The sequence below is a fragment of the Lactuca sativa genome, chromosome 4 (assembly GCF_002870075.4).
Source record: "Lactuca sativa cultivar Salinas chromosome 4, Lsat_Salinas_v11, whole genome shotgun sequence".
Taxonomy (NCBI): domain Eukaryota; kingdom Viridiplantae; phylum Streptophyta; class Magnoliopsida; order Asterales; family Asteraceae; genus Lactuca; species Lactuca sativa.
The window spans coordinates 395,388,635-395,415,744 of record NC_056626.2 but is presented as its reverse complement, the minus strand read 5'-3'; positions in this window follow the sequence as shown (position 1 = coordinate 395,415,744).

Sequence of the window (27,110 nt, the reverse complement as noted above, 5' to 3'; positions counted from 1 at the left end):
AATCCTAATAACATATATAACAAGGAACACGATTACAACTACCATTAGACTAAGACCATTAGATTAGCATGCCACCACAACCCATGTCCATGAGATTCACTTTATTATTATCAAGTGAATCATGAAAATCATGACCATGAACATGACGACGACAACACCCACAAGCAACATAACACTCGCTTTAATCTTCTTCTAAACATAGTCGAACCTTTGCTGCATGTTGAGGACATCCACCCTGGAATGAAGGTAATCTCGACCCATCACCTCCTTCATACGCTCGACCTGACCTTGTTGCTCAACTATCTTTTCACCGTAATCACAGAAGATCATGTACAAATCGTTCAAGTTAAGCCCGTCTGTTGAGCTTATGGAGTTTATAGTATCCGATAATGGTGGTGGGTTAGGATCAATGGAAGAAAGTAGAGGGAAAAAGGGAGTATCGTCGAATGGTTGTCGGCTAGTATTTGACCCGAAATGGTAACAATATTTTAGGGTTTTCTCCAAAAAAATCCTTCTATTATATACTAGGGGACCACTTGAACCCTTAGGGCCCAAGCAAGCCAACTCGTTGTTAAGTCGTCGATGTGTCATCTGAGTTGGGTGAGTTGAATCTATAACCGAGTTAGGTGGTGACTAGGCAAGGAAACCAGTTAAATTAGGTCAAAATCCCTAATTAGCCGGCGAAATGTGATTTCATACCCTTATAAAGCCAAAAAAATAACAGTAGGTAGCTTTTAAACCAAAATGTGTAAGATCGTGGGGCTACAGTGACATTTTCCCTATTTATATTTTACCTTAAACCTCTTTTAATCTAATTAAATTTGTGATTTAGAACTTGAATGGGGAGTTTGTTGGTAGTGATTTCTCATCAACATCATCTGTTATTATAAAAGTTCCTCGAGTTGTCATCCATAGTACGAATAAAGTTAAGTGTATGCGTGTAGAATCGGATGTTCATGCCTACGTCTAAGAGTGGTAATTACGACTGTTAAATTGTACATGTTTTTTGTGATATGTATATTAATTATTATTGTTTTTTTAATTTTTCAGCAAAGGTGTAGATTTTAATGTGTCTGTTACAGTTACAGATACAATTGTATATGTTGTTGAAGTTCCTTTGGAGTAGTTTATGACAAAAAAAATTTTATGTTAGTAGCTTTTGGCAATGACAATGTTTTATTTTTTTCATTCTATATGTTATGGATATGTACTATGTTCATACTTTGGTTTAGTTATAATATTAAGAGGTCTTATGATAATATTATTGTACATACTCATAGCACAATCACTTTTCATTTAAAAATGAAAAATAGATACACAATTTTATACTGATTATAATTGTTCTATTGAATCGATGGTTTTGTTGAAGTCATTTTATGTACCAATTGACTGAGGATTGTGCAATTGTTAAGCCTGATGAATATAGTCTAGATCAACAATTGAATTGTGATGTAGAAACATATGTGCACTCAACATTGGATAAAAGGAAAATACTTATACTGATTTTAATCGTGTTTTATAATGGGTTTTTTTTGTTAATTTTTGTTCGGTTTTGTTGACGTTTATTGATTTGAGAATGATTTGGTAATTGTTAAGCCAAAAGAAACTCCACTGGTTCGAGATATAAATTGTGAGGTAAGTTGTCATTACGTTTATAATTCATTTTTTTTATTTTTAGAAGCAGTGAATTATAATGTTAATTATTTTTTATAGGAAAAAAAACATCTTCCCAGTTTGTTTAAATTTGTTATGATGCAAAGGAAAAACGAGTAGCTATTTTTTTTTTTTTACTATAGATTATGTTTGATTAACTGTTTATGTAAATGGATACCCATGAGTGGTAATTATATATGTTACAATGTAAATGTTTGTGTTTTGTGATTTGTATATTAATGATTATGGCTTTGTTTATTTTTCAACATATGTGTGGATTTTAGTCCTTATTACTAATTTAGTTGCATATGTTGTTAATGTTAATTTGGAGTAGTTTATGAAAATTGTTATCTTTTTCAAGTTAGTAAATTTTGGCATTCACAATGTTTTAGTTTTGTCATTTTATTTTATATGTTTTGGATATGTATTTTGTTTATATTTTGGTTTAATTACTATATTTAGAGGTCTTATTATAAAGAATTATGAAATTGCTTTAGAAAAAAATTTGAATCCGGAATCAACTCTTGAAGATGCCGACAAGTACATTTTGGATAAATATATTTTTTGAATTCCTATGTTACTATTAGCAGTGGTACATTATGGAAGAATGTTAGTTACATATTAGTATATTGTATAACATACTAGTTTATAACCCGTGGGAACCACGATTATAGAATTAATTAAAGTTTTATAGTAATAACTCAAAATTATTAATCAGTTATTTTAAATAAATTATTAATTTAAGAGATATTTTTATTAGTTATGTGAAATTATAATCTTTGATTCAAATAAATATATAAAATTAAATTTTAATATATATTAGATGTTTTTATTTGGGAATTAATGAAAACAATAATATAAAATTTAAAATTTAAAATAAAGAATAAATACATTGACTAATAGCATTACATTAATGAGGAGGTCTAATATATTTAAAATGGATTGTCAATAGATTGACAAGTGACAACACATTAATTAAGATGTTTAATATGGTGACACGTGGTAAAAGAACTATTCTTTTATTAGTATAAGGATATGAAAAGATCGGTTGATAAAATTCCTTAGTTTGTCTGTTTCATTTGTTTTTGTTTACTCTCAAGGAGCACATAATTAATGTATTTATTTGGTAACTATTAAATAAATATAATATTTTGTTTTGTATTATAATCTTCAAAAAAATTATTAGACACCTGAATCTTGGATTTTTAACCTGGTCTAAATGAAATATATATATATATATATATATATATATATATATATATATATATATATATATATATATATATATATATATATATATATATATATATATATATATATATATATATATATATATATATATATATATATATATATTTGTTGTGTAGTTGCAAAAAATAAAATAATTATCACTATTTTTATTTATTTATTAGAATATAAGGAATTGGATTGCACATTTTAATTATTGTGGTTGCATATATTGGTGAAATAGCCTTTTTGTTTATAAAATGTTTAGTAGGAAATAGCTTATTATTTTTTATGGGAATGATGAACACAATCGTCTGTTATTACAAACTAGATATTCTCTCTGTTTTAAAAAATAAATGGTAAAGAATTTGCAAAATCTGCAGTTAGTTCAATTGGGGGAAGTATTTGTAATGACTGCATATTGACTTTTGTCAATCATCAATCTTGGATTCAAAAGAACATATCCACTTTTAACGAAAGTTGTAATCTTATACCTAACACGATTGAATGATGTATCATTCTTAACTAGATGTGTTATTCTCCTTATTAATATTTACGTGCCCAAAAATTTCATTTACGATGCTTTATATATATTACGATCTCTAGATTTTATGTGATTTTTCTAACTGTTTATCATATCATTCCACAATGTTAAAACTGTCTAAATCTTCAAATGCTCCATCTTCCTCCAACGTTCTACCTGATGATTACATAATTGGATCTTACGATTATGTTGCAAATTTTGATTTGTCTCGTTATAATCAGAAGGTATACATAATTATTGAGATAATGAAGAGGAGCAACCTTTCATCATGTTTACTCGCACCACAATCAATTTCTCGTTGAGGTTGCTCTACAAGGCATTCTCAACTGTTATAGTCACCATTGATGAAGATTGTATTGTCTTTTATGTTGTTGATGAGACTCGTGTTACTTTGGACCGAAAGACATTTCTCAGTTGCATTGGTTTCTCTCTTCAAACCCTTGAGCCTATGTACAAAAACCCTAACGATTGTCAGCTTGTGGTCATGATGAAACATATGGGTTACAATGATAACAACTTAACCTTAGAAATTTCAAAAAGGCAAAATTTCTTGTTATTTGGCATTTTACTATTCATTTCATTTTAAGGTGTCTGGCAGTCAAAACATGAGGAGTGGACTTGACTAAAATGTTCCTGATTGAAGTTATTGTGGGGTTTATTCTATGAAAAGACAGTTGATGTTGAGAATATTCCATGGAATGATTTCAAGTTTTTCGTCAAGAATGATAAAAAGGTAATTCTAAGTGCTAGGTTTTGGGTCTTCTGTATCACCCAACTATGTGTGGATGTAAGTCAAACAGATAAAGAAGAAAACTTCTAGGCAACTCTGTTGAAGCATTATACTCCCACTACAAAAAAAATTACATTTAGTGGCATAGAAAAAATGTCACAAAAAACCAAAAAAGTGCCACTAAAATCCCCCTAGGCAATCAGAGACACAAAAAAAAAGGTGTCACTAAAAACGTTGCCACTAAAAACCTATACTGGCACTTTTTTATTGTGTCGCTGCAACTCTATTGAGTTTTAGTGGCACTTTTCTATTATGCCACTAAAACACTTGTAGATTTAGTGGCTCTATTTTTATGCCATTGTTTAACTACTAGAATCAATATTATTTTTATTATTTTAGTGACATTTTCTTACCACAAAAATTATATCAATAAATTAGGTTAGTTTTTTTTTTAAGTCAAATGGACTATACAATATTAAAAAAAAAAAAAAAAAAAAAAAAAAAAACAAGATAATAAATGGAAAAATACAGCATCGTTATTAGATTAAAATTTGACTTGTTTAACAACATTTAAAATATTTAAAACACAAATGTCTTCAAAATTTAATTAATACAAATGGTTTGCTAGTAACACTCAATATATAAAACTATCAGACTAAATAGTTGGAGAAAAAAATGGAAACTTGATTATAGACAAACTTGGCATAATCGATTCTCTTCTATATCCACCTTATGAACAATTGCCTACCATATAACCATAATACATCAAATAAAAAATTAAAAACATATAAGAATATCACCAATAAACATGATATATAAAAAATAATCATATATTAATTGGTTATATGAGTTGAAAGTAATTACTATTGACAACAAGTAAAACTTAAATATGTTAACAAATATGTATACAATAATAAAATAACTTCCAACAAGGTAATTTGCATTTACCTTAACAATCTAATGTGCATGTGAACCTTTCTCCAATCGTGATAGGTGAATCTTATTGATTGAAGATGATCCAACTAGATACATCTATAAATAAAAATAATAATTAAAACTTTTATTAATTTACTACTAATGAAATCAAACATATCTAAATTTACAAAAACAAGAACACTAAATAGGTAAAGTGGAAATATTGTGGAATCATACCATCTATATATAATAAGAAATTTGTTTATTTTCTAACTTTCCAACCATCATCAAGATGGAAACTAATTCAAATAATGACGGATCAATGTCAATTTAGTGCATTTTTTTTGGTAGAATATTTGATTGTGCCTATTGTGCTTGCATATACATCAGTTTTCCAACATTAAACTCACTAATATAATAATCCAAAAACCACAATGCATTAATAATGAAACGAAGCCTAATTTTATTCAACATCTTGAATTTGTGAATTTCATTACATTTTTTTGCCAAAATATGTTCAAGTGCAGGTAGCGGAACTCACCACCATGTACATTAGCATCTTGAACCCTTTTAGCATTTTAAACCTTTTATTAAAACCTTGAATTTTGATAGCATTTGTATAATCCACTGTTTCAAGTTAATTGTGAAAACACAATTTTATATCAAATTCATTGTAGCTATTACTTTACTTTCTTCTGGATTTGAAGGCTTCGTATAAGTATGAACGTTGATCACCAAAATAGCCAAAATTCTAACTTAAACCCATAATCAAGGAAATATTTTAACTAAAACTTGTCGTACCTGTAAGGCTAATGAAGCTACAAAATTTACACTAAAATTAACTAGCCTTTAAGAGATGAAAGCAAACCTTGGTGCTTGAGTTTTTGAATAAGTGCACAGGATGCTCTTTCTTTAAGACAACAAATTAGGAAAAGCAAGTCAGGAGCATTTTATGTTTTCATCTTAAGCACCGAGCCATGATTCAAATGAAAAAAGGTTAGAATTAATTAGCAACTGATCCAACCAAAAGATGACCTAATAGAAAACGAAATCGAACAGTTACATAATTGAAAACACCCATAAAACCACAGCCAAAATAAAATGACAAGTTACAAAATTGTTAAATTAGTTAAAATAGAAGCCTAAATCTTCATAAGATTTAAGATACTTTAAATGGCTTCCTAAACAAAGTATCTGTTATCCTAAAATCGTAAAATCGTAGACATATATTATAGAGAAATCTGAAGATAGCAACTTCTTTTTCACCAAATCTCATATTATTGTTCGAACACTCATTGAATCCTAAAATTTTAGACATTGTACAAAAATATGAATGTTGCAGCGTTTTTTTTTTTTTACCAAATCGAGGATTAGGGTTCAAAAAACATGTTCTTACCTCCGTATTAGACCATCTCCAACCCATCTTCATTTTTTTCCTCAAAAATGGAGTAAAAAATGGGGTAAATAGTGTTTCATCTCCAACCCTACTATATCTTTTACCTCATTTTTAACCCCAAAAAGTATATTTCAAGTATATTCTATTATTTCAACTTAGGTAGATTGTCAAACATACCCCTCTACTAATTTAGTTTTAACAAATAAATATAAATTTTATATTTTTGATTAATTAATATAACTTATTATATTTCATAATATTATAAATATTAAACATTATATTTAAATTAAATCTAATAGATAAAATAAACTACAAATGTATAAATATATAAAATTAGGGACTAAACCCGACAACTGAAACTTCATCCCCATATTTGGAGATATGAATAGTATCACCCCATATATGGGGTAATACTATTCGTATCTCCAAATATGAGGGGAGAAATGAGGTAGGGTTGGAGAATAATGGGGGAGAAAATGGAGGAAAAAATGGCATCTGGGGATGGGTTGGAGATGCTCTTACAGCAGATAAGGGACACCTAGTGTCGTGATTTAGTCGCAGAGGGAGAAGACGATGCAGACGATTGATATACGAGCGTCTGGGAAAGGAAGTATTGAAGCAGATGTACGATGGATCGATGAGGGTATATTAGGGATGGCGTAAACTGAACCAGCTTCCCTATATTAGGGATAAGGTTATCAAACTCAAACTCGTAAAAATTTTAAATAAAATTGGGCGGAAAGTTTTTAATTTTAGCGGGATATAGAAGCGGCATAATAAAATTTAGAATTTTCATGGTTATAGTGGCACAAAAAAGATTTGTGTCACTAAAGACACATATAGTGGCACAAAAAGAAATCTGCCACTAAAAACTTGTGCCACTAAATGTAATTTTATTTGTAATGTCCAAATGACAAGTCACCGGTCGATAAGTTTCGTCTTCTAATCACCATGTTAAGGCTTATTCCAAGAAACTTAAAGGTGTTAAAGCAATATCCTACTGTCACCAATGATCGCCCCAAAAAAAATTGACCCCAGTCCTCCTGTTGTATACTTACACTGTAACAAAGCTTCATAGGTTGTCGAAGGACCAGGATCAGCAACTCTTAAGAGAAAAGCAGAAGCAGTCTGTCATGATGCTATTAAGGGGGTGTGTGGCTTAGTTTTTCACAGCCTAAAAGTCCTTTTTGGAAAAGAAAAAAAGCAAAAGATGTTTGGCAAAACTAGTTTTAAAAGCTACTTTTGGAGTTTTTATACAAGGAAAAGGAACTTTTTGGAAAAGTCAGGAAATCCTGACTTTTTGTAACTTTTCCAAAAAGGACTTTTGGGCTGTGAAAAGCTAAGCCAAATACCCCCCTCCCCCATACCCCCCCCCCTAAGAAGACCAAGACTACGGATACAGAATTTACAGGTACCAAATTCACTAGTCTTTATGAAATTTATCCTGCGGGCTGCATTGCAAATATCTAGTCGAAGAGTATGCTTGTTAGTGCTTGAATCAAAGGTCACTGAAGCTTTGGAAGTCTCACCAACTAGGCAACAAAAGCAGTTTTAGGTGTAGGAGACCTTCATGATCCAATTGGATATGTGCATGATGTAACTGATATCCACATGACATGTTAAGATAATATTAATTTATTTTATTATAATTTTGTTCACGCTGTAAGCGTTGCACTATTTAAATTCATTATTGTTTATTTTAGTAAGGGTACTAATTTTCTTGTAGGTGGAATGACTTCTGTTTAAAAAATATATGCTCTAAAACAGGAGGGAAAATAGCGTTTGAAAATGTTGAAAGGTAATTAAGTACGAATAGCAAACGAAGCACACAAGAGAGCATTTGGTGAATGGAAAGATAAAAAATGTTCTTGATCTTAAATCTGATCCGATGGGAAGAAGCGAATGAAAGATTTCACATTTTGTACCTCTCAATCTCCCCATCAAGCTTGTATTTTATTTTATGTATCCACTTTGATTCAATGAAATGTTTGTCTTTAGGAAAATCTCCAAGAGTCCATGTTCCATCTTCTTCAAGAGCTTTATTCTCTCGCTGCATAGCTCCTACCCATTTTTTTATCTTTTGCTGCATGTTTAAAGTACTTAGGATCATCCTTTGAATTGATAGTTGATAGAAACACTTTATGTTTATCAGAAAAATTATTATAAGGAACATAATTGATGAGTGGATGTACCATGGAAAAAGCATGATTGGTTGTGGAGCGGTCAGATTAAGTGGTGTTTATCCATGGTGGCACTTCGACAATAAAATCTTCAAAACGTTTTGGTTGTTTGAACTCTCTTAATTTATACTTTCTTGTGGAGTTGCGGTGGAGGTTAAAAACTAATACCAATAATCTTTGGTGTAAATGTATTAAAACAGTCCATAATCTTCTTATAATAGATGGAAAGCCAATTGCTAAAAAAAAAAAAGCATTCTTGGAGTTTAGTTTAACATATCTAAAATAAATGAGGAATTCCAAAACCTTGTAGTTTCTCTTGACAGTCTTTTCAAACGGTTGTGGGTTGTGGTAGGGATACCCTGTTTTGGAAAGATTGTTGGTGTGATGACTCGCATTTGAAGAACCGTTTTCCGAACATTTATGCAATTGAGAAAATAAAAATTATTATGTTTCTGACAGAATCAATTTGGGGGTTGATTTGAGTTCTCAAATTGTTGGGTTATGGAGTAGACCGATTAGAAGGGGTAATGAAGGCAACCAATTAAATGTTTTAGAGGTATTATCGTTTTAGTAATGAAGATGATAAATACAGATGACTTTTATGAAGGTCGAGGAATTGGCTCACATTTAAAAAGGTAAAGATGGGCGACATATATATATATATATATATATATATATATATATATATATATATATATATATATATATATATATATATATATATATATTTAGAACCGACAAATATTATTAATGAAGCACCCCCTAGCAAGGTGCTAGGCAGGCTCAAAAAATAAATTTACATTTGAGTTTGAATTACAAACAATTTAAAGGGAAAACACACCAATCAACCCATTTAAAATGACAGTCTACTCTCCAGTGCCTAAGCCAATTGAATACAAGAGACTTAACACTATCAATGATCTGGAAATGGGACTACAAGAGACTTAACACTATCAATGATCTGGAAGTGGGACTTTCGTATGCTCCTGAACACCCATTCACATCTTGTTTTCCATAATATCCACATTACCCCGAAACAGATACAAATTAAGTTGTTTCTCTTTCTCTGACATCTCCCCCAAATTTTCACAAACTCAATAAGATCACCGATGGTTTGAAATTCCGGTTTCGGAATATTGCACCATTTAAATACCAGCTCCCATACATTGCTCGCCACTGGGCAACGTATCAGAATGTGTTCCGAATCTTCGTCCTCGAGATGACACTGGGTACATGATGCGTTTAGAATTGTGATTCCTCTCTTTGTCAACGCCAGGTTGGTTGGGATACGTCCCATATTAGCTTTCCAAATAAAGGTATTGACCTTTATAGGGATATCATGAATCCACGGGATGATTACTTCGTTGATTGTCGGCTCTATATTATCAATTTTTAATTTGATCGCCTCTACGTGAAAAATACCATCATCCGATAAGGGACAGATCCATGAGTCTGGATCTGAAGATGGTCGATACTCACCAATGGCCTCATACAACATCTTAAAGCTATGAGTATGATCATCAGTTGTAGGGGTTGATCGCCATTCCCAAGTAAAGCCCTCCACTTGCACTCTTTGACTAATCCTGGAAGCTTTATGTTTTTCAAGTTGATAAAGATCTGGGAATTGATCCTTTAGTGGCTCGCCATCACACCAATCGTCCATCCAGAAGAGGGTATCATTACCATTCTTCACTTTCTTCTTTAGAATGTCTCGGAAACTTATCCCAACTTTAGTTAATTCATTCGTCACCTCCGCGATATTGTTCCACACACCTGCAAAAGTTCTTTTCGATAAGACATTAGCAGGCTTGTTTTGCAGATTATGAATACCCGTAATTACATGACTCCATAAGGTAGTTTTGTTTGTTTTTAATGCCCACCACCATTTGACAATCATTGATATGTTGAAGGCCCTGAGAGATCCAAGACCAAATCCCCCTTTATCCTTTGGAGCAATGATCTTTTCCCATGATACCCAAGCAATTTTATACTTGTTATCACTCCCACCCCATAAGAACTACCTACGAATCTTTTCAAGGAGGTCGATAACTTCCACCGGGGCCACGAAAATAAAGAAATAATACGATAGTAGGCTGCCTAGGATTGCTTTGGCTAAGGTTAACCTCCCTTCAAAGGATAGTGTTTTCGATTTCCAAGGCGAGAGTTTAGAATAAAAACGATCAATTATCGGCTTCCAATGCTTCTTTAGCTTCATGTTCGCGCCTACTGGGACCCCCAAGTATGTGAAGGGTAGCGACGCTAGTTGACAACCCAAAGGGGTAGCCCATCGAGAAACCTCAGCCATGTCAACACCGATACCAAATACCCTGGATTTGTTAAAGTTTACCTTTAATCTCGACGCTACCTGAAAGCATCTTAACACCCTTGCTAAATTTTTAATGTTACTTTGACTCCACTCACCCACAAAAATGGCATCATCAGCATAGAATAGGTGAGATATTGACATTTCTGTATGAGGTATTTTTAAACCTTGAAAAAGACCTTTCTGGCAAGTTGTTTTCATCGCAATGTTTAGTCCCACCATGGCAATTATAAATAAGAAAGGTGAGAGTGGGTCCCCCTGCCGTACACCTTTTTCCATTCCAAATTCCACCATTGGAGACCCATTTATAAGCACTGAGAGTCTAGCTGATTAGAGACATCCCTTCATCCACATATGCCATTTATCTCCATATCCCATTTGAATAAGTATCAATTCAAGGTACTCCCAATTAACGGAGTCAAAAGCTTTATCTAGATCCACCTTGAAAAGTAGAATCTGTTTTTTCACCTTCTTGGCCCAAGTACATAGCTCATTTACAATCATAGGACCATCAAGAATATTACGTCCCTTCACGAAAGCCGTTTGAACTTCTCCAATGTTCTTGCCAATCACCATACTGAGTCTATTAGCTAAGGTCTTGGAGAGTATTTTGTATAGAGAGCCTATTAAGCTAATTGGCCTGTAATCACCTATGTGTAGTGGGTCTTTTATCTTAGGTACAAGCGTGATGAAGGACGAGTTACAGCCCCTCTCCAACGTTCCATATTTCTCAAAATATTTAACGAATTCCATAATATCCCCCTTCAATACATCCCAGTATTTTTTTATAAACTCAAAGGTGAATCCATCTGGGCCAGGTGCCTTATCCCCTCCACACGCCCAAATAGCTCATTTTATTTCTTCAGTTGAGAAGGGCTCTTCAATTTTTGATCGAGGGACCGGTCGAGCATACTAAATTCACTGCTAATAAGTTTTGGCCTGGAAGGCCACTTTTCTTGAAAATTTTTTTGATAGAACGAAAGTACTTCACCTTTTATTGCTTCCACATCTATGTTCTAGGACCCATTGATAATCAACCCATGAATGTGGTTCTTGTTTTTCTTGTTGTTTACATACCCGTGGAAAAAACGGGTATTCTCATCTCCATCAACTGTCCACCGGATTCTAGCCTTTTGTTTTAAATCAAGAACAGCCAATTTTTCAAGCTCAATTATCCTTTGAACACCAAGTCTCCTCTCCTGTAATTCCAGCACTGATAGCGAATTAGTTTCAGCAGCTATGTCAAGTTCATGTAACCTGTATTTAAGCTTCAACAATTCGTCCATCTCCTTAGGGTGATCCTTTGCTCTCCATATCTTGATTTCATTTTTAGGAATCGAAATTTGGCGGCGAGGTAAGCATCTGGGTTGCCATATCCCTTGAATTTCTCCCACGATTCTTTGATGATTTACTTGAATCTGTCTCTTTTCATCCATGAGTTGAAGAATCTAAACGGTGGTTTGCCAAAATCAGCTTTGATGGTCTGAAGAATGATGGGGCAATGATATGAAGTCTCCCATGGAGCAGTTGTGACTGACACCAAGGGGAATTGGCTTAGGAACTTATTACAAACAAGAAATCTATCTAGTTTGCTCATCTTGACATCCGACTGGCTGTAATAGGTGAATCTGTGCCCCCCCCCATTCTTGGTTCATGCAGACATTCTTTCTCGATGAATCTATTAAACAAGAAGGCTTCAGATGGGTTGAATTGGGAATTAAATCTTTTACAGTCCTTCCTTACGGTATTGAAGTCTCCAAAAATTATCTAGGTTCCAGCTTTAGTGGATTTAATGCGTCCTAAATCTTCCCAGAGCTTCTTTTCATTTTGTGGATCGTGAGGCCCATAAACATTTGCAAAGATCAATTGACCTTGAACACCCGACCACTTACCAATTATGATTAGGAAATGTCTCGCCTTTATGACTTCATCAACCTGGAATAATTTGGAGTCCCGAACACTGAGTAGTCCTCCCGATCTTCCTGTGGACGGTGTTGCAGCAAATCCGAATTCTCCAATATACCAGCAGCCAGATACATCTATGTTGTTTTCATCAGATAGTTGTGTTTCCTGCACCCCCAGGAACGTAATGCGATATTTCATTGATAACCTTTGCACCCATGAGACCTTATACTCTTCTCCGATTCCCCTTACATTTAGACTTAGACAAATCATCAGGGTTTGTTTATCTCTCCGATTAGCCCCATTGTTTCTAGTAGTACCGGGTTAGTTGAGTCGATCTCAAAACCCAGTTCCTTACCAACATCAGTCGTTTTATTCACTTCCATAGAAAGAGACCTGGAGCACGAAGAGGAACCACTGTGCGAAGCCGCCGGGTTTTTATTAAGATCAATGTTGGAGGGAGCATGGTCAACTTCGACTATATTCTTTTCTTGGGACGCCATGACCGGAGGGAGGCTGTGCTCTGCTTCCGTTAGGTCTATCATCTGGGGTATCGAGTTAAGGGGAAAATCCGACGCGGAATTGTCATACCTTTTTCGTTTGCCTAAAGACCCAGGAATGGTTTGGTTTTGGGCTAGGATGTATGGAGCTCCATCAATATTGGGGGATGGGAAGGGCCCAAAGCACCCATGTGGGAGCCCGATAACTAAATTATTCATTTGGGCCGTTGGAGGGGGAGTGGTAATTACTTCAGTGGACCTAATCGTATCTTCTCTATTCTTGGGAGATGGGAATATACCGTGACCAATTATTCTGAAATGATTCTTAAGCGACGATCCATCTACCTCCATAGGGAATGTCACCAGTCGTTGGGAGTTCCCAGATGTCCCTTGATCTACTCTAATCGGCCCCGTCGATTCCTCAGGCATACCCGGAAATTTTTTCATCTCCGGCAAGCTTTCACCTTGTAATGGTTCCTCCCTTGGAGTTGAAGGTTCCTTGCGTTTGGATACTGGACTTAGTTCACCTTCCTCCATTTCACCATCGTCTTCATGCATCCACGTATCCAAGACTCCCTCTTCATCGTCATTTTCTTCATTGGATGCATCTGCTTCACTTAGTTCATCTTTCTCATAATAATCTTCATTTTGGTTGAACTTAAAAGGAAACCAATCTTCGTCGAATTCAATAATACCAAGTTTTATAAACTCTCCTTCACATGATACAAAGATCTCATCATTTATTCTCGTCCTCCTTTTGGTATGAATTCCGATTTTTACACAGGAAAGATCCACACGGTTAGGAAGTTCATCAAATGGTGCAATTGTGACCCCATATCCTTCTGTTATTCTTGAGAAGTTACTTTCCCCCCGTAGATGTAGAGGAGGACTGACGATCCTAATCCATGCAACCCTATCAAATTCACGATCTATCTTCTTTGCCCAATCAACCCATTTCAAGTGTTCCTGCCATCGTTCTTTATTATCTTTGAACTCCTTTGCAGTGACAGAGTCATTGAACTGCAGTAGGACTTTCAGTCGTCCCACGTATTTGATCTCCATGAGAATATCATTTCGGAAACGACAACAGCTTGGGTAGGTGTCCCAAGTGATCTAACGACATTGCCTCCCCGATGAGAGACGTCTTCCTTAACCAGTTTTGCGTATCTCTGCTTAAGGCAATATGTGGGGGAGTTGGTGGCGGTGGCGGGGGTGCAGTGTGAGCATGCATTTTTTGACCAAGAACTTCTGCAAACGTCATGTGGTCCCTTGATCTCCCCTACAACCCATGTACAAGTTGTTTACCAGTGAACGAATCATTGTGTCTCCCAGTAGGGTTGCTGTTAATGTTCCTTGCCATGGTCGGGATCTCTTTTCTCTTGTGCAACGCCAGATTCACCTCAAGTTTTCTTCCTCTAACCATTGTGCCATCAAGTCTATTCTCCATATCTTTTACATTCTTCACATCTACAAACCTGATGAAGGCGTAGTATTCTCCATTTTTTTCCTTTTCTCAATCCCATAAACACGTCCATCAATCTACCAAAGCGGATGAACGCATGGTATATCTCCTTCTTTGTAGCGTCCTTTGGGACATTTGTGACGAAGAAAGTAGTTATCTCTTTGCCAACTTTCTCGGCTATTCTTCTCCTACGAACTTCCTTCCACTCTTGCTCTCCCATTAGCGACGAAAAGTTTCTAGCATCTTGATAGTTTTTTGTTGTTTTTAATAAAAAGTCCGCCGTTAAAAAAGAAAAAAAGTTCAGCGTTTAGCTTAGAAAATAGAAACGTTTTGCTTATTTCATTAATTAGATGTAGGGATGAGCATTAGAACCGCCGGAACCGGAACCGGACCGGAACCGAACCGGAACCGGACCGGAACCAGAACCGGAATTTGTAATAGGTCCGGTTACCGGTTCTCTATTTTTATGAAAACCGGTCCCGGTTCTAAGAACCGGAACCGGTTTGACATTTTTTTATTTTTTAAAATGCGCATAACTCGCTTATATGGAGTCGAAATTATTTGATTTTTTTTCCAACATGTAATTTGGAGTTTGTAATTCATTTTTGACGGTAAAAACATATGTTTTGGTTAGATATTGAATCAAACACATGCCCCGAAAGAAAGCATATCGATGTTGCCTTTTTTTTATTTCAGCATTATTTTTTTGTTTTTTTGAATATGTCCCATTTTTTAAATGTGTATAACTCATTCATAGGACGTCGGAATTACTTAATTTTTTTTCCAGCATGTAATTTGATGTTTGTAGTTCATTTTAGATTATAAAAACACATATTTTGGTTAGATATTGAATCAATTATAGACCCCGAAAGACAACATATCAATGCTGCGTTTTTTTGTTTCAGCATTTTTTATTTTTTTGGAATCTGTCCCCGCTTTTAAAATGCGCATAACTCACTCATATGAAGTCGGAATCACTTGATTCTTTTTTCATCATGTAATTTAGTGTTTGTATTTCAATTTAGAATGTAAAAAGTCATAATTTAGTTAAATATTGAATCATTTACAAGCTCCAGAAGATAGCATATAATCTATAGTATTTCAACCGGTTCTACTTTGAGAAATAACCGAAAAACCGGGACCGGAACCGGAACCGGCGCTAGAACCGGCGGTCCGGTTCCCGGTTCTTATAATATACGAAAACCGGTTCCGGTTCCGAACCGGTCCGGTTCCAAAGCTCATCCCTAATTAGATGTGCCATGTTGTGTTATAAACAAAATCGTGGGCTACCAATTGGGATTTGGGAATTTGTGGGTTTGAAAGTTTTCAGCCCAAATTTAGGTATTTATTTATTTTTTCTGGGATAGAAGTACAAAAAAAAAAAAAAAAAAAAAAAAAAAAAAAAAAAAAAAAGCTATATGTTGCTTGTTTTACAGTTTAAATATTATATTTTTGTTAATTAAATTCATCCAATTTTATATATATATATATATATATATATATATATATATATATATATATATATATATATATATATATATATATATATATATATATATATATATATATATATATATATATATATATATATATATATGTCTTTTTTCTTCAGTAAAACCATCCAAATTTAACTTCTTCTAATTGGACTACAATAACAATTTATATATATATATATATATATATATATATATATATATATATATATATATATATATATATATATATATATATATATATATATATATATATATATATATATATATATATATATATATATTTAGTTAGAAAACATGTTACAATGTCCCTTTTTCTTTTCTATTTTTTTTTTTTTTTTATCTTATTTAGTTTTCCTATGTTTATGAATTTTTAAATGTTCCTGTAGATCTAATATTTATGTATTACCGGCACTAAATTTTTTTTAAAATATTTTAAGAGTTTTAAATTATTTATAGAATTAGACCCTTGATGATCATCAAACAAATTTACCAATTTCATAAATTACGTCCAATCTTAGTAAGCTTAAAAAAGACAAAACTTCAAAAATAGTCCCTGTGGTTTCCGAAAATATCAAGTTTCGTCCCTAAGTTCAAAAAACCTCACGGATCGTCCCTGTGGTTTCAAAACTTTTAACATTTGGTCCTTCCGGCTAACTCCGTTACTATTTAGCCGTTAAGTCATGGGCAATTTTGTCATTTCACTACACAGGGACCATTTATGAGGTTTTTAATTACTTTTTTAAAAAAAGTAAATAAATATATAATATTTAATATGCAAGGGTCCTCTCTCTCTCTCTCTCTCTCTCTCTCTCTCTCTCTCTCTCCGATTCACCGTTGGAAGAAACAACCACCGGAGATTTATCTTCTTTGACTCAAGAACACGTAACACTGCAGGGAAGAATAACGAACTGAAGAGCTCCATCTTTCCAACTTCATCAATCACAAACAGATCTGTATCTTCTTTGAACTGAAAATGAAATCGAAAATCAACTTCTTACTGAGAAATTGGAGATGAAGCTAAACGAACCTGTAACTCAGGCAAAGCTAATGATTCGAATGATGCTACATCGACTTTGTATCTTCCCACAGTAGACCATCTAATGGACTCTACACTGCCATGGAGTCGAAGATATACAAAGGCGATTCAAAACAAATTCAGATTCAATTTGATTCATGAAGATATGGAATCAAATGATGAATGAGACATGGAATCTATATAACTTACAGGGGAGCTAGTGACGAAACAGAGAGAGAGAGAGAGAGATAGAGAGAGAGAGAGAGACGAAATCCTAACCTTCTCCCTGTGCCAGTGGTGGTGGTTGTGCAGTGCCTCATCGTTTTCAGTTTTATCATCATCACCGTCGTCATTCTTTAAACTGGTGTCCAAATCGGAATTGAAGCTCCTCTTGGAACGAGAGTATCTTCTTATGCGATTAGGGTTTTGAGATCCGGAGGAATTACTCTGGCTCCCCCTGAACTCTAAGATTGAGCATCGCCAGTGGTAGAACTAGGGTTTAACGCATTGGGGTCGTCTTCATCGTTGTGTCTTTTGAGTTCATGGTTGATTTGGTGTTTGATGACGAAAATTTCGTTCTTGAAAACCTGTTGATCATTCTTCGTTCTTCAAAACCTGTTGATCATTCTTCGTGTTCTGCTTCGTTTTTCCGGTGAGCCAATGAAGAAAATTAGATTGGGGTTTTTAGTGACTGTGAGGGGGTGTTTGGGTGGAGCTTCTTCGACAGGAACAGTGGTGGAGAACGAGGGAAGTTGTTTCCTCTTCTTGCCTCTTCTTTCATTCATCTCCGTGTTTGAGTTTGAAATCGGATGCAAGGTGTTTGAGTTTTGTGGATTCCATATCTTAAAAATCGAACGGGAAAGAGAAAGTATAACGGTGGACTAGGTGGTGGTTTCTGGTAGCTAGGATGATGATGAAGAAGGGTGATTTTGGTCTCACCGGAGAAGATGAACTTGTGGTTGACGAGAGAGAGAGAGAGAGAGAGAGAGAGAGAGAGAGAGAGAGAGAGGGGTGGGGCCCTTAAATTAAATAATTATATTTTTTTTCTTTTTTTTTAAATAGAGAAAACCTCATAAATGGTCCCTGTGTATTGAAATGACGAAAATGCCCCTCACTTAACGGTAGAAAGCTAACGGAGTTAGGCGGAAGGACCCTTTGTTAGAAGTTTTGAAACCACAGGGACCATTTGTGAGGTTTTTTGAGCTTAAGGACTAAACTTGATATTTTTGAAAACCACAGGGACCATTTTTGAAGTTTTGTCCTTAAAAAATTATTTACGTTTCGAAAATGTAACTTGTATGATATACTAGTATAACAAGTTAATTTCAATCTTTTTGTTATTTGTTTAGTAACAAAAGTATAAATTTCAAAAATAATTTTTCAATTGGTATTTTTTTAACATGTCATACAAAGACCACCTCTTAAACATAACATGATAAAATGGTAAAAGAAAATGACATGTTAGTGTCGATGAGAGAGAGAGAGAGAGAGAGAGAGAGAGAGAGAGAGAGAGAGAGAGAGAGAGAGAGAGAGAGAGAGAGAGAGAGAGAGAGAGAGAGAGAGAGAGAGAGAGAGAGAGAGAGAGAGAGATTGTTTGTGTGTTTATTTCTTTTGTCTTTTCTTTTATTTATATTTTTTTATCAATTTGACACACCTTTTAAAATTTCATGTTATTTATATTGTGTGACAAAAGGTGATATGACAAGTATTAATTGTATGGTTTTTCATGACATGCTCCACTCCTTCCAGGCTAATTGCACTAACACCTTATTTTCGAGTTCAACATAACGAGAGAAATGAAAAGAAATTGATAGAATTAGGAAGAAAGTGAAATAAAGTGGTGTTTTTGATTTTTATTAAAGGAAGGACGTGGAAAGAAGTGAAATTAAAGGATCATTTTTTCCTCCTAACTTTTTTTCGATTTAGAAAGAAATAACTAAATGCTTAATTTTCCTCTCAATTATTTCCAACTCAAAAACACACAATAGAATTTTTTTTTCTTTTTCTTTTCTTTCTTTACTTTCTTTTTCTTTGCTAAAACTCGGAAACTAGATATAAATTAAATTAGCAATCGCTGTAATTATGGTTGCATTCAAATTATTATTATTGTTTTTTTATTAGGTGTACTCTAATTTGGAATTAACATGTTACAAATATTTCGTTTACAGCCTATACTGTAAACGAAAGAGGAAGAGGCAAACGAATGATTTGATCACATTTGTCAAATTAGAAAAAAATTGTTATTGTGAAAGCCAATAAATCATTTCTAAAAGAAATTAAAAAACAAAATAACAGTTCTTTTAATAACTTTTTCTAGGAAGAACTTACCACCTATTAACAAAAATGAAAAGAATACACAATATTTGTTATCGTGGTACAAAAGTTGTTAAAATTGGTGTGGAAAGAAAGAAATTCATCTCATAATAGTGACATGCTATCGTAATAGATATATTTAATTTTTTTTCTTCAAAATAAGATGGTTTTCATAGAAAAAAAATTTGTAACGTTTAAACCGTAAAAATTACAAAATATGACAGGACATTTTTCTGTAGTTAGCCATTTTTCTACATGAATAACATAAAAACTATTTCACTTTAAAAAAAAGTCACAATCACTACTACAAAAAAAGACACTATCAACACGTTTTGGTATAGTTGTTATTAATATTGAGATGGGTTGAGTTCTATTTCACTCATCGAGATTGGAGTTGCGTGGTACACAATCGGGGTATGAGCTCATGATATGGGGGTCTGGGGGCAACTCCCCTAGGCACGGGATTCCAAGGGGCAGCGACCCTAACATGGTCCAAGGCATAGAGCCCTTGGCTCGGGGCAGTTCCTCAAAACCTAAATTGATTTCTATATCGGGTAAGACTCCAACCATGCATTTTTCCCACCAAAAACTTTTTGATGACATCATGATGATGTAGGCATCGATTATGTTCAATAACACTTATTTTGGCGCTAATTATGCGTGTAACCACTGTTAACTACCTTCCTCTCTTGTATAAGAACATATTTCATATTCCAATAAAAGGGTTACAAAACATACACTTGAAATATGTTCATTAAGATTTGATTTATCTCTCAATAACACATCAAACAAAGGTATTATATGTTTCTCAATTCAAATTAGGTTTGTAATTCGAATTGGTTTTATTATTAGATTATCCCACTTCTGAATTTGTGTACCCCAGGAAACAGGGACGAATTACAAATTTCGAAATGTATTCAAAACATGATCCTTGAATCTATCAAAGCAATATAAATTGGTACTTTGATTCCCTAATTTCTAACAATCAGTCCAATATTTGCAGCACAGGCTTCTTTAGTTGTGTTGCGATTTCTAGTCTTATGTACTTATTTCATTAAGTGCTTAATCATTTTCAACCAAAGTCCAAGTTTATATATGATCTTTCTAAGTGGCTTAGTCGATAAACTTTTCAACTAAGAAGGTGTCTGTTAACATATCTATCTAGGAATACGTTAAAGATAACAGAACCACTATCTTTAGGACGATCTAGTCGAGGGTCGCAACCCGTAAGTACAGTGAGGATAACTCACCTCACACTGCCGAATCCTACGGACAATCCCTGGTTATTGGCTAACAGCTCCCTGAACCGTCTACATCAAGACAACACTCCATCAACAGCTGATTCCACGAATAATCTCTGACTGCAAATCTGCAATAATCCACACGCTATCAGATATCAAAATGACAACCCATCAACATCTAGTCGCTGACTCAGACTATTAGTCCAAAATGACAACCCATCAACATATAGCCGCTATAATCCACACGTAGAAACACCTATATAGTTGAAGTATTTACAAATATATGTTTATTTAAATATAGCAATAACGTTGTTGTTAAATTTGATATAATAATTCGTATACTAAATTGATATAATATATTGATCATTTTGAATTATATGATAATATATACATCTATTATAAATATATAATCTCAATTGTTGGAATGACTTCTATCAACAAGTTACACATGAATAAAATTAAATATAATATATGATTTAATGTTATTTATAGTTGTTGTTATTGTTACTTAATTTTTTAAAATTTATTTGCTTAATGTTTTAATTTCTATCATTATAATTATTTAAAACATCAAACATTGTTTTTTATATTTTAAAGGTAACAATATAATCATTTATATAGAGTTATTTTTAACTATTGTTATTGTAAGTTATTTTAAGCTACTTATTTAAAAGCTTTTAACAGTTCTAAAATATCTTTAGGAAATATGTTAGTTAAATTGAGATTACAATTTAGTTTTTGTATTTATCACTATAATTTATCATTTTTAACTATTTACAAAATATTCTTTGGTTATTTAAGTGGAACTGAAATTTATATTTAAGTTGACACTGTAATGTTATATTTAAATTAATAATTTAATTATTTTGTCCAAACTATTCAAAAGTTGTAGCTTTAAACCGATAATGGTTTACATACAATAACATATTAAATCTGATAAATTAAGTATAATATGTTAAAAGTTAAAAACATAACTTTATAAGTAGAAGTAACAATATTATTTTAAAATTGAAATTTAGTATATTTATGATTACACTTTAGGTTTGATATTTATTTAACATCATTAACCAACTTATAATCATTATTAGAAAGACACTACAATTAATCACTTTTAACTATTTATAAAATATTTTTTGGGTTCTTTAAGTTAAACTAAAATTTATATTTAAGTTGACATTGTAATGTTATATTCAAATTAATAATTTAAATATTTTATACAAATTGTTCTAAAACTATATCTTTAAAATGATAATGGTTTACATCCAACAATATATTAAAACTAATAAATTAAGTATAATATGTTAAAAGTTAAAAAAACATAACTTTATAAGTAAAAGTAAATATATTATTTTAATATTGAAATTTAGTTTATATATGATTACACTTTAGATTTGATATTTATTTAACCTTATTAACCAACATATAATTAGTATTAGAAAGAAATTGAAAAGTCATGGGAGTTTCAAATGAATATGGTGAAAGAAAAAAATACATGAGAGTTTCAAATGAATGTGGTATAAAGAAAAATGTTTCTTTTATAATATGGCATGATAAGATGATATGATGATTTCCTTTTCAAATTACCTTCCAATTTATTGCGACTAAACTGCACAAATAGTCCCTGTGGTTTGCTCAAAATTGTCACTTTGGTCCAAAAAGGTTTGGACTAGCACCACAGGTCTAAAATTTTAATTTTGTTGCTAGTTTGGTCCAATTTGCTTTGAACTTTTTCATAATGATGATTTTGCCCTTAGTTTTTTATTTATTTAAATATTTTTCTGTTTAAAAGAAAAAGAAAAAATTGCATTGTCTGTTTTATTTTTATATTTTTTTTATAAAGGAATAAAAATAAATCAATAAAACATACAATCTCTCTCTCTCTCTCTCTCTCTCTCTCTCTGCATCAATTGATCTTCCTAAGCAAATCTTCATATTAGATCAAATATATAATCCAAATGGGGCTTATGTTCAAGAAAAAAAATTCATCTTCTCTATTTTCGTTCAGTTTTCACATTCATCAGTTCACCAGGTCAGAAACTCTCTCTCCTTCATCCGCTAGACAAGACTTCAATAAACTCTACCATAGGAAATCAAAAACACAAACCCATAGATCAAAACCTATTCAAACCCATAAATCAAATCCACAAGTCAAACATATAAACCACACCAAAAATCAAACCGAGAAAGTGGATGATGATACATAAAAAGAGAAATCGAGAAGAAGAAAGGAGGATGGTGCCGACGATATACCGTGGTGGTGTTGTAACAACCTTGCAATGAAGGAAGATTGGGGAAGAGGTGGTTTCTGACGATGGGAAGAAAAGAGGCAGATGAAGGTGGTTTTTGAACTTCTTCCATCGACCTCCTTCTTCTCTTACAAACCCATAGCATGTTATGAATCCCACCATTCCATGCGTTGATTCATCACGAGTTCATCATCTACATGTATGCTTTACTTTTTTGCAACCCCTATGTGTAATTTCTATTGGTTTACGCTAAAAGACTCCAACTATCACCCCTTTTCTCCTTTGATTTTGGGTTTCATGTCTAAATGAGAAGAGTACAGGGAATCAGAGATGGGGATGGGGTTTTTGTGCGCCGGTTAAAAAAACCCACACACAAGAGGGTTTTTGTGTGTCATTGATTAAATCACACACATGAGGAAAGGGGGATTACCACTGTATAATTAAGCTTACCATTGTACGAAGGAAGAAGGTGTAGAAACCCTAGAATTGTTGTCGGCGATGAAGAAGGTGCTCCAACTCAGATTTCTGCAGATGACGAACCTTCAATCTTCTGATTTGTCTTCGATATTCGATTTGTCTTACCACCCCCTATTATCAAATATGTAAGAGAGATGGCGCTCCAACTTAGATGTGTGGCGGCTGACGGTGGTGTTAGCGTTCATATCTTCCAACCTATGGAGATGCATCAGCGTTTATATGAGAATGGAAAAAGATGGAGTTGTGGATTTTAGGGGGGAGAGAGAGAGAGAGAGAGAGAGAGAGAGTATATTTTATTTATTTATTTTTATTCCTTTATAAAAATATATAAAAGTAAAATAGAAAACGCAATTTTTTTTATTTTTTTTTTAAACAGAAAAATATTTAAATAAGTAAAAACTAAGGACAAAATCATCATTATGAAAAAGTTCAAAGCAAATTGGACCAAACTAACAACAAAATGAAAACTTTGGACCTGTGGTGCTAGTACAAACATTTTTTGACAAAAATGACAATTTTGAACAAACCACAGTGACCATTTGTGCAGTTTAGTCATTTATTGCACTATTCCTTTCCCCCTCAAATTTCCCTCAAATTTATTTTCACTATTTATTTCCCTCTCAAATCTCGCTACAATTTCTTGAAATATTTATTCACCTTTAGCATTAAAACATATATTTTCTCTTTGTTTTCCATCCTTCTTTATAATACTCGATTGAAAATTGTAAACCTGCCTGGACTTGGAAACATTTGGTTTGGACTTTGAATTTTTGTTATTTATCAGATTATGGGAACAAGCAATAGGTGTTGCTGTAACTTGGAAACGACTTTGTGGTGTTTAGAAATGTTAATTGTTTATGTAAAAGTGGCATTTTATTATTGTATATGTCAATTAAGTTTATGTTTTAGTTTTTTTTATTGTAAATAACATATTATGAAAGTTTTTGACTTTCTAAGTACTATTGAATAAAATAATAACTAAAGAGTATTTTTCAAAAAGCAACCATATGAGTTTTGATGGATTTGGAAATAATAAAAAAACAAGGTGTTAGTGTGTTATAACTTATAAACCTTTTTTTTACATGAAGATATTGGAAGTAGTGTATATTTTGAAAAAAGGTATCATTTAACCATCTCATAAATCACTCCTTGTACTCATAGATTATAGAGCACAGTTGCATTAAAAAAACCGGGTTATATAGATATTTGACGAAAGGAACCGGTTTTACCAATAGAATGCGGGTTTTTTTAATTCTAGCATATAACCCGGTTATTCACTTAAAACCGAGTCATATCACACTTCTCTTTATAAAACCCGTTTTTTGCATAATATAGCCCGGTTTTTTCAAAAAATGTGTCCTATATGGCGAGTCCTATGTGTTTTTTTAGTAGTGTATATATCGACGGAACGCAAACGGGCAATAAGTTGTGCCGCTAGCCATTTCTGAATGACAAATATAATTCTTTTGAAAACCACATCTACGGATCTAGGAGATATAATATTAGAATGCATGACCCATTGGAATCTGTTGAGAAGTTCCACAACCTCTGGTACGAGAAAACCAAAAGTATCAAATGCTAAAGGTATAAACATATGTTGATTTTCAATGCATGCATTTTCGTGCTTTGTTACTTTGCATGTGGCAACTTTCAAAGCGGCATGCCCCGCTGTGAAACCTCTCCTTTCAAACCGATGAGAGCGGAAACCCCAGTAAGATCTACACAAGCGTGCTTCCCTTCTACCCATTCAAAGACCAAAATGACAATCGATCTAAGTGTGAATCTTCCATCCAGTGGGTACATCAAAAAATTTACAGGCGCTTCTTTCTTCACGGAAATACTAGCACACTAACAAACATCAAAAAGAACATCGTTAACCACATGATGCCGGTATTTGAAAACAGATGGTTCTCTATAATGAATAGATATTTATTTTGGAAGATATATTTTCAAAATTAATTAAGTAGGAAATGCTGGGTACAATTGAAAACTAATTATTGTATGAGAACAATTTTCAAGTGTCAAATTGAATAATCCACAATTTTGATGAAATAGAAATTAAAAATTATTTGTAAACAAATCTATTTATTTTAGAAAAAAATTGAGTTATCAGAACCATCAAAATCGATAATTATTCAAACTAATGCTTCATAATCATTATCACAAAAGAGTTATTATCACTGTAGTCCAATTATCTTTCGTATTTTGGTTTAAATAATCCGCCGTGAATATTTTTTTTTGCATTTGAAGGGTTTGTACTTATAATTTTATGGTTTAAAATGTCATTTTTACAAAATTGAAGGGGTCATCTGATGACACCCATCCTACTAAGTTGTTTGCCAATACTATGTAACTGCCATGTGGATTAAAAATCTCAGGTCATTGCCACGTGGTTGTTAGTAAAAGAGACCTAATAGACATTTAAAACCCCTCAACTGTCTCTTTCGTTCTCTTTTGCCTGCTACCTTTTCTTCAACCGTACTTGGCATGAATCCATTTCTTAAACTGTTCATCGGTCAAATTGGCCAAGTTAATAGTTGCTATGGCTGTTTACTTAGATGGAGCCGAGCAAAGGTTTGGTGATGGTGATTTTGCTGGAATAGACAAGAACGAATTTGTGGAGTTCCTTCAAAGATTCACGAATGAGAGATGTGTGAATGTTTACTTTTTCATGCCTGATATTAAGTTTCCTGATGGATTGAGGATAATTGCTACTGACATGGACTACATGGAATTAATCGAAGTAGGGTTTGCTTTTGGTTGTGTCATTCATGTATACATGGGCCATATTGGTGTTAATGTACATCAATGGATTCTTGAAGAGCAAGCTAAAATTTCAAGTTCTTTAGACGAATTGTCTGGTGTAAATGAAGTTCATGAAGAAGTGGAGGGTGGTATGGATATGGATGGTGGAGTTGACATGGATAATGACCATAACTGAAACATCCCCTTCTTGTCTCCTGACAACCTCCCTCATGGTTCCTTCCACACTTGGAAAAACGGCCCCGACCCTGATGGCCCCTCAGACGCGAATCCCAAGTCTTGGGCCTCTTCGCCTAGACCACTGCGATCTGAATCTGCTCTGACTTCCTCTTCCCAAGGTGCTCCAAATCGATCTCCTACTATCGGGCTCTAGCAATCATATCATTCAGGCTCTTGCACCCTAATAAGCTCTCGATCTCCCTGATGTCATCCCTCAGCATATCATCACACCTCACCTTCTTCATCTCCTCATCCATTGCATATTGCAGAACCAATAAAGCCCTATCCCAAAACATGACAGTGATCTCCGCCACAGCGAAAGGCTCTAGGTCACAAACTCTCACTAATCCTTCGCTTTCCAACGAAGAAGATTCAATGCAAATTTCACCTTTTGGTCCTCAAGACACGAACACATGTAGCAACATCCCTCCACATTATATATCTACCTCAAAACAGTAATCAGGTCCTTGTACTCTCTCTTGCGGCTTCGTATTACTAAACTCCCAGT